Consider the following 8,497-nt stretch of genomic DNA (forward strand, 5'->3'; position numbering starts at 1 on the left):
CCCCCCCGGGACCCGGGATATCCCCCCCGGGATCCGGGGTGCTGCGGGATCCCCCCCGGGCCGCTCTGCTGTGTCTCGGTGCAAAGTGCAGGGGGAGGAGGAGTGGGGAATAAAACCAAGCAGGAGAGAATGGGTGCCGCGGGAAGGAGGGAATAGCAGGTGGCAGCGGGCAGGGAGATGAGCTTTCCCTTCATGTGGCAAACGTGGCTCGTGTCTTTGTGCAGATGCCAGAATTGCAGCGCTTCGTGCACGTAGGAGGGCTGCAGCCGGGGAACGGGGGAGACTGCTTGGCTGGAGCTCGCAGCTCGGGAAGGAGCTGCACACACTGGCCCGGGGAGTTTCAGTTCAGCCTCACTCCTACCCGGGGCTGGCACCTTAGAGTGGAGCTCTGACCCCTGCACTGAGGGTGTTATTTTGTTGTTGACCTAATCATGATGTGAGAAATCTTCAGGATCAAGCATTGTTTCCAGCAAATGCTTTTAGTGCTTTCTTGATCCTGACAGGATCTTCCCCAGGAAAACAATTCCATTGTTTTACTGCTTTTCCCACTAGCTGACTTTTTTTTTTTGTTTCCCCTGCCCCCACTTGGCTGCACATCCCATCACTTGGTGTTTCCAGTGCTCTCAGCCTCAACATTGCATCTTCTTGTTTCCTTGCTGTCGGCTCTCTTGTTTGCTGATCTCCACTCATCCTGAACCTCTTGTCTTCTCCACATCACAAGTGTGGCACTTGTTGATTCCCAGTCCTTGTGCACTCTAACCTGGGCTTCTACTCTTGTTACTTGGAGGGTCTCAAACCATTTTGCCATGCTGAATGTGCTAAACTTTTTCAGTTTTGCCATCTTGCTGACTAAATAGCTTTCCTTCTCTAGCTTTCTTGTTGGTGTGGGATTCAGCCACAGCTGGCTTCCTGCCACTTCGAGTCAGTCCAAACCTTCCTCCTCTGCCTTCATTTATTTTTCTGACCAAAATCTTTTCTACTTCTACATTTAAAAAGAAATGCAAGATGATATGATCTTCTTTCCTCTCCTTGTCTCTTGGATGTGAGCACCAGCACCTTCTTCGATCTTCCAGACTCCTTATATCTATTCCTATCCATGCTGTTATTCTTTCCCTTCAGCCCACCCTCTCTTCTGGCAGCTTTTCCTTAAAAAACAAACTTGCTATTCAAGCCCCCACATGTTTCTCTAAATACTGCACCTTGACTTGCAAAGTGCCTTCATCAGGCAGCCCTTCTTTCCTCTCATGTCCTTACTCTTATCACTTGGGATGTTACTCCTCTGTTCTCCCCTTCTCTCCCTAGACTGTTATTCACAAAGTTCCTTGGAGGATGCTGTTTTTCCCTTTGGCCTTTTCCAATCTAAATTTGTTCATGTGTCCTATATCACTCCGTCCTTGGGCTCTTTCTCTCCTCCCTTTACATCTTATTTGACTGATCTAATCCAAGCAGTAAATTGCCTTTGGGGTTGCCTTGCCCCCTCTCCTCAGTATGAGAACAGGAGGAGAGAGGAAGATCTGGAAGATCTCTGTGCAGATCCAGGTGTTTGCTTCAATCAGAGCTTTTCAGTGTCCCCTCACCTTCAGTCAATCCCTGCTTTTCCAGTTACAACTGGCATTGCTGTAAGGCCCTCAATGTGCATGTCACTTAGCTTGAATATGGCACTGGATTCTCAGGTCACAGCTATTTTAATGCATACTTCTCCCACACCACATAAACCTTTGCTGGCACCTTTTTCTCTTACTGACACAGTTTTTCCTTCTTGGTGAGAGTCATCCCAGGCTTCTTCAGTTTATGCTGAGTGTTGATTTCAAGGTGATCCCTTCCCTAGCCCAGAAGAAATATCTCTTGGAGTTGGTGTTCTACAAACGTGACCTCTAATGCAGCAAATACTGTAAACGTGCCCAAGGGATTGCTGTTTTCTTTTTCTCACCATTCAGTATCTGTGCAGCTGGTCCTCTGACAAGAGAGGAATGTCCTCTTAGCACTGCTTGTTGAAGCTGCTGCTTGGTTCTGATATTTAAGTTTTAAAGGGTAACCACTTTGACTAAGAAACATACACTTTTTCCTCATCAGTAAACTATGAAACGCTGGACAGAAAAGGCTAGGTTTTTGTGCATTAGAAAACGAGATTCTGGGAAAGCCCAATATTGAGTCCATTCAGACCCTCCTGGAGCCAAAGGAGATCAGCTTTGGGCATGGCTGGGATGGGCAGCAGCAGGACTGTGCTCCTGGACAGCCTCTTAGCTGGCTTAGCTGTTATGGCCAGCTCTGGTCTGCATGGCAGGTGTGTGTAGCACTGACAGCTGAAAAACTCTGCTATTCCAGGGCTTCTGGGCCACAGCAGGCTCTTCAGAGGCGAGGGTGGAAGATGGGCAGAGAAACAGGAGCCTTTCTGATCTCACTTAGGTGTTGAGTGCTTTCAGGACTTGGTTCTTGAAAATGCCTCTCAAACACAGCTTGGACATCTCTCCTTGATGGGAAAACCAGCCTCTCATACTTGACATGTGTAGAATAAAGGAAGATTCTTCCCAGGAGTATGTGGCTCTTCTGACTCATGGCTGCACTTGCTGCAGTCTGTTTGAACATCTAACAGGCAGCAGGTTACAAATGCTGCCCATGATTTCAGTCTTGCTTCATCCTTTGCTGAAAAGTCTGCAACAGAGCAGAGATGGGGAACTGCTGTAGAATGAACAGGATTGAAGTAACTTGCTGGCTACACTGAGAGCAATTCCAGATAATTTTTTGAGTCTCCACTATTTTCTACATTTATACTTAACTGTTACTTTGAAAGTGCTGCTGCAATGTTTAGAAAGGAGAGTTGTACTCCTCTAAGCAGTCATGCTTTGCAAGGCTTGGGTTAAAGGCATGAGGTTTGGTTGTACAGCTGGGGGAGGCAGCTGAACTCCCCAGTGAAGAGCTTCACTCCTGAGGACTCTTCTTGTTTAGGTGAAAGTTTGTTCATTTAGGATTGCCCTCTGCTTTTGTCACTTTCCCTTCTTCACCCCTCTTTGCCTTTTCTATTGCACATCTCACTTTTGTTTGAATTTAATTTCTCACTATTTTTCATGACACAGGCCAAGAGGAGTTTAAGCTCTGAACTGGTCCAGTCAAAAGGCTGCCAGTGGTGCTGGTATCAAGCAGTGCTCATCTGTCTCTTGTATTTGAACAAACTGAGTTTCAGCCTGAAATATCACAGACATCCAAGTCCCTGAGGCATGGAAAAGCTGTACTATGAATACACTGATGATAATAGTCCTGGCTCTGCGTGTTTTATTGCATTTGTTATTTTCTAACATTCTGGAAAACACAGCATTAAAATGAACAGGGTAAACACAGACAAATGGAAAATGATGCTGGAGCTGGATAGGAGATGACTCCTTATGCTCAAGGCTCTGCTGTCCCTTACATCAGGCTCACTGGAGCAGTCTGACACATGCTTAGGATTTTGGGGGTTGTTAGGTGGCATTGAATAGCCACCTTAGCGGGTATCTCAGGACTGTGGTGGCTGAGGCCAGAGACCTGTACTCTAGAAATGGCTCTTATAAATAAGGCAAAGAAATTGCTTTCTGGGCCTTGGCAGAGGTCAGCTTGCCATGATTTCTTGAAATAGCAGATGAAGAGTGTGCATGCTACTCAGTGCTGATGGCTGTAGATTAGCGATGAGCTAATAGATTTTTATTTTTTGTATTGTAGGAAATAGACATAGGCAAATAGGATTTTAAGGTGAATAGTGCAAGCATTCAAGCACCTGGCTCTTAGGAGGGCTGAACTGTCAGCAGGAAGCTCTTTCCTGCCTCTCCCCTGTAAAGGTTTTTTACCTTGTGTAAATTCCAAATACCTGCAATTACCTTTTCTAATCAAGTCAAAATGGGACTAGAACTTAAGGAGCTCCATTCAGCAGCTAATTTTCATGTTTTATCTAGTAACATGAAATTCTTTAACTTTTACAATGGTGGAACAACCTGACTTCAGACACCTTCCTCCCTTTCCCCGCCTGGTCAAGGAGCTGACAAAGTTATTTACTACTCTGAGTTACCAGAAGCCTGGGCTGGGGCTCACAGGGTCTGAGAGTTAGCCCTGAAAACACAAAGCATTTTTCTGCAAGGACTGAGAACAACTTCAACCTTCCATAGATTTTGGTGAGCTTGGGGCGTTCAGAATCTCACAGAAAACTAAAATTGGGAGTTGAGCTTTCTGTGTCAGATCTAACTACCATTAAAATCAACATCAATACTCTTATTAGTGTGAATGGGTATATGTGGATGTTTGTGACGAATAGCAGCAGAAGAAAGGTGGTGCTCAGAAGGAACTTCCTCTGTGTCGGTGACAGGATGGCTCCCCTATCCATGACTGTCTTCCATAGTAGTTTTAGACTTAGCAAGTAATTGCAAAATCTCTCTCTTATTTTTTTGGTACTTCTGTGGCATTAGTATCTTTTTCTTTATTACTATAATACTGACTGATTAATCTCAACAACATTTAATCAATAATTTTATGTAATTAAACTCTGAGCTAGCTCAAAGGTTGTGGCTTTACTTTGGTCTTTATTTCACACATCAGCTTCTACTGCACTTCCTCTGCTTCTAGCAACTATTTGGGTGATGTAAGGTGGTGACAGCAGCTGATGATGTAGTAATCATTTGTGTTTTGCTCATATTCAGAAGCTGTGTTCAGCATCGTTCTCAGGGTGATGGATTACAGCTTGTAGAAATGTTTTTTGTATTTTACTCTACCTATATTATTAAAAACTTCTGGTCTTTGTTTACTCCTCTTTGCCCCCCACTGTATTCTTTGCTTTCTCAGTAGTGCTAGAGGTCCTTCTGCTGCTGCTGTGTCATGGCCTACTTTCTTGGAACCTGCTGCTCTGGCTTGTGCTTATCTGAGCACAGCTCATGGCACGTGGACATCTTCTGAGCATGGTGTGGTACAGAACTGTTTTCTTTCTCTGTCCTTAAGGAATCTCCTCTGCTGGCTAATGATGGCAGCTAGCTAACAGTGCCCATTGGTGGTTTTGGATAGATGCTTCAGAGGTCAAAAAAGGACTTCCAGAAGCACTTAGCTGAGTCTTGCTCCCCATTTCAGCTGGCTTTGAGGTTACACCCACACTGAACCTCCAAGTTAGTAGTTACTTCTCCTTGGCCAGAACTCAGTGTAGTTCCTTTTCAACTGAGTTGTTCACAGTCTTCAAGAAACATTGTCTTTAAACTTTGTGTAGGGCAAATGTTATTCTGTTGCTTGAAGTGAGAGCGACTCTCTCTCTGGCTGGGAACTCTTACCTGGGTGCTGAAGTTTGCTTCTGGGCAGTTTGGGAACAGGAATTGGGAACCTTGGCATCTCAATCTGCACTCTTTTGAAATGAAAGTGAAGTTGCCTTGTGGCTTTTGTGCACAGCTTGGTATAGAAGCCAGTAGGTTCCCTGGCCCTTGAGATGGTGCCTCTTTGCCTGACTTTGTTTCTATTTTGGAAGGTTATCACCAGAAACCGTCACTGGGCAGATGATACCCCACCACTGGCAATCTGCTCCCTCCTGGCACGTCCAGCCTCATGCAGAAGTGCCCCATGTAGGCATGGCAGAATGTGTGGCTATGTGCACAACTTTGCAGGCTGGCTGGTGTCTCTGCCCTCGTGAATGGAGGTTTCCTCTTAGAGAAGGAGGCTCTGTGCCAGGTAGCAGATGGGCAGGAGCAGCAGCAGCTGGGAGACCATGTATGATCACCATGTGGGCTTACAGTCTGCAGCAGTGCCAAAACGGCCACTTGGCTTTATCCTGACTGTGGTCAGGGCTGTTTCAAAGCCAGCAGCTTATGGAAAGGTACAGGGGAAGGCAGTGGGCTCTGCCCAGCATCCACCATCAAGGTAGGAAGCAACAGGTTCCTTGACAGCTGAAGGCCCAGGAAACATTTCTGTTTCTGTCTGGAGCACTCTGTAAGAGCAGCCAAGCTGAGCCCTTGCTGTGTCCTCTCACCTGTACAGGCTGAGCTCTGTCAGGGAGATCCTTGCCTCCACCAGTAGGACCTTACATGTTGTCCTGCCACCCCTGGGAAGAGGGGACAGCTCTCTGCTGCTCAGGGCGAGTCAGTCTGGTGGAGTGAGCAGGTCTTCAGCAGGGCTGAGCAAAAGCCCTGCTGATCAAACAACAGTGCAGGTGGCCATGAAGAAGCCCAGTGTTTGCAGCTCTGTAAAAAACCACTCGGGACTAACATCAAGAGGGAATAACTCTGCCTTTCCCAAATACCCATCTCTTTGCCATGACAGGGGCCAAGGATATGCTGAGGGATTTTGGGAGAGCACAGTCTGTACAGGTTGGATTGAGACACTTTCTTAATTGTATTGTGATTCCAGCTTACTCCCAAAGCTTGGAGGAGCAAAACATGGAGGAAGCAACCCTGGCAACCCTGTGGACTTTAATACAGCAGAGAGGTGCTTCAAAGGCTCTTTTTTCATCTTGGCTAAAGGGTGTGAGTAGGAAGGATTCCAGGCTCAGCACATCTGCACCTCCTGAGTGCTGCAATGCTTTCTCTTGCTGTGCTTTGGGGAAGAACCTGATGCACTACTGAGATGCCATTAGTGTGTGTGGTGTTATTTGATGCTGGATACTTGTAAATCCAGAGTAGGCTCAGACTCTCCTGAGGGACTAAAGGCGAAACAGTGGGCTAACTTGAGCTGGTCCAGCTTGCTTGGTACTTTAATGCAGGATGTGCTTTAATGTAAAATAGAGCACAGGCAATATTATATTTCTTTCTACTGATAAGTAATTTGAAAGATGACCTGTAAATGGCAAGGGAGGGGAACTATTCACTGGATTTATTCCCTTCTATTTGCTTCTTTGCATTGAGGAGAGAAGCCTTGAAGGAGCAAAGGGAGGGACTTCTCTCCTCAAGCTGGCTTTTTAAGAACATGAATCTTAAGGTCTTGTGATGGTTTTGTGATTTTGAAAAGAAATTGTGATGCCCCAGATGTGACCCAGAAAGCTCTGATAAACTGTAACTGAAAACTGAATGTGTGGATTAGTGGGTTTGGGTGTTTGATCTATGTATCTACCCTCTGTTACCTCAAAGGAAGAAATGCTTCACATCTCAAAAGCAAAACAACAACAAAAAGTTAATTTTTCCTTGCTTTCCAAGAGTGAGACCTTTGAACTTTGACTCCCCCTTCCTTTGGACCTCCACAAAAACCCCAAACTTCAACCTACCTTTGCCAGTGGAGAGCATATTATGGCTGATCCTGTCATGACACTGGAAAAATACATTTCCTATAATTGGTCTTCATAAAGTCTCATGGCTATGGGGCTCAGCTTAATGCCTTCAGCTAGGAACTGTTTCCCAGCTTTTTCTGTGAAGCTGAGTTATTGATGGCTGTAAGCTTTCCAGGGAGTGCACAGCTTTGAAATGAGGCTCTTAGTTCATTGGTCCAGTGCCTGCTATTACAAATGATGCCTCAGATTGTGTTCTTGGTAAACAGCCTGGCTGTAAAAAGTTTGGGTGTTTCTTTGCCTTCTTTCTGTTAAAAGCTGTTCTTGAACTTGGATGCCAGGAACTTTAATGTCCTTTGAGATTTTGCCTGATTTTAATCTGTGGGAGTTGATAACTTGAGTCCAAGAGTTATAAAAATCTGGCTGAGGAGTTGTGGAGCACTCTTGTGTATAATGTGATTGTGTTTTGTAACATTAGTGAGGACTAATAGACCTTGAATGAGTCATTGTTTCATTGCTTTTCAGAAAAAGCACACAGATTGACCCTGGAAGTGTAGTCGAGTCAGTTTGGCACTGATGGTGGGCAAAGATATAGCAACAGGGAAATAGGATACCTCATCAGTCAAAGAAAGAATTGATGATTTGACTAGAAGGTCAAAGTAAATGTCTGTTGCTTCTTCAGTTTCAGTCTGCTTCATCAGTTCTCTATAGCACAGTTTGACTCACAGCTTGCCTACAGTACCTGACTATTCAGTCCTGAAACTAAAAAAAATCCTAATGTCATTCTTTACAATAGTGTGGGACCTAATAAATGGATAGGAGCCAGCTAAAGTGTGGATTTCATGTGCTGGGTCTTCATCCTGAGCTGTTTCCAGTTGATTTTTTTGCAGTAATAGACCATCTCTAACTTAAGTTCCCTGGCACCTTGTGGGGTGGCAGCAGGTGTTGTTCTGAGCTGCCTGGACCATGTGCTAAGGTGGAATGATGTGTGCAGTGTTCACCTCCATAACCAAATGCAGGGTTTGGCTTTGGGATGTGAATGCCCATAGGTAGTGTTTGCAGGATGGTTTGCAGTAGCTTAGAATGAAAAGATTGAGAGATCATTTAATTAGTGAGTGTTTTGCCAGTCCTAGGTAAGAAGGGAAGATATGAACACCAGGATGTATAAAGCAACAGTAAAAGAGAGGAGTTACTGTTCCTGTATTTAGAAACTTATATCGTTCTGGAGCCATCTATCCTCTATTTGTGCAGCTCCCAGCACAGTGGATGCCGTGAGCTTTTTCAGTAGCACAAATTGTAAAAATA

Source organism: Parus major, chromosome 9, assembly GCF_001522545.3.
Source record: "Parus major isolate Abel chromosome 9, Parus_major1.1, whole genome shotgun sequence".
Taxonomy (NCBI): Eukaryota; Metazoa; Chordata; class Aves; order Passeriformes; family Paridae; genus Parus; species Parus major.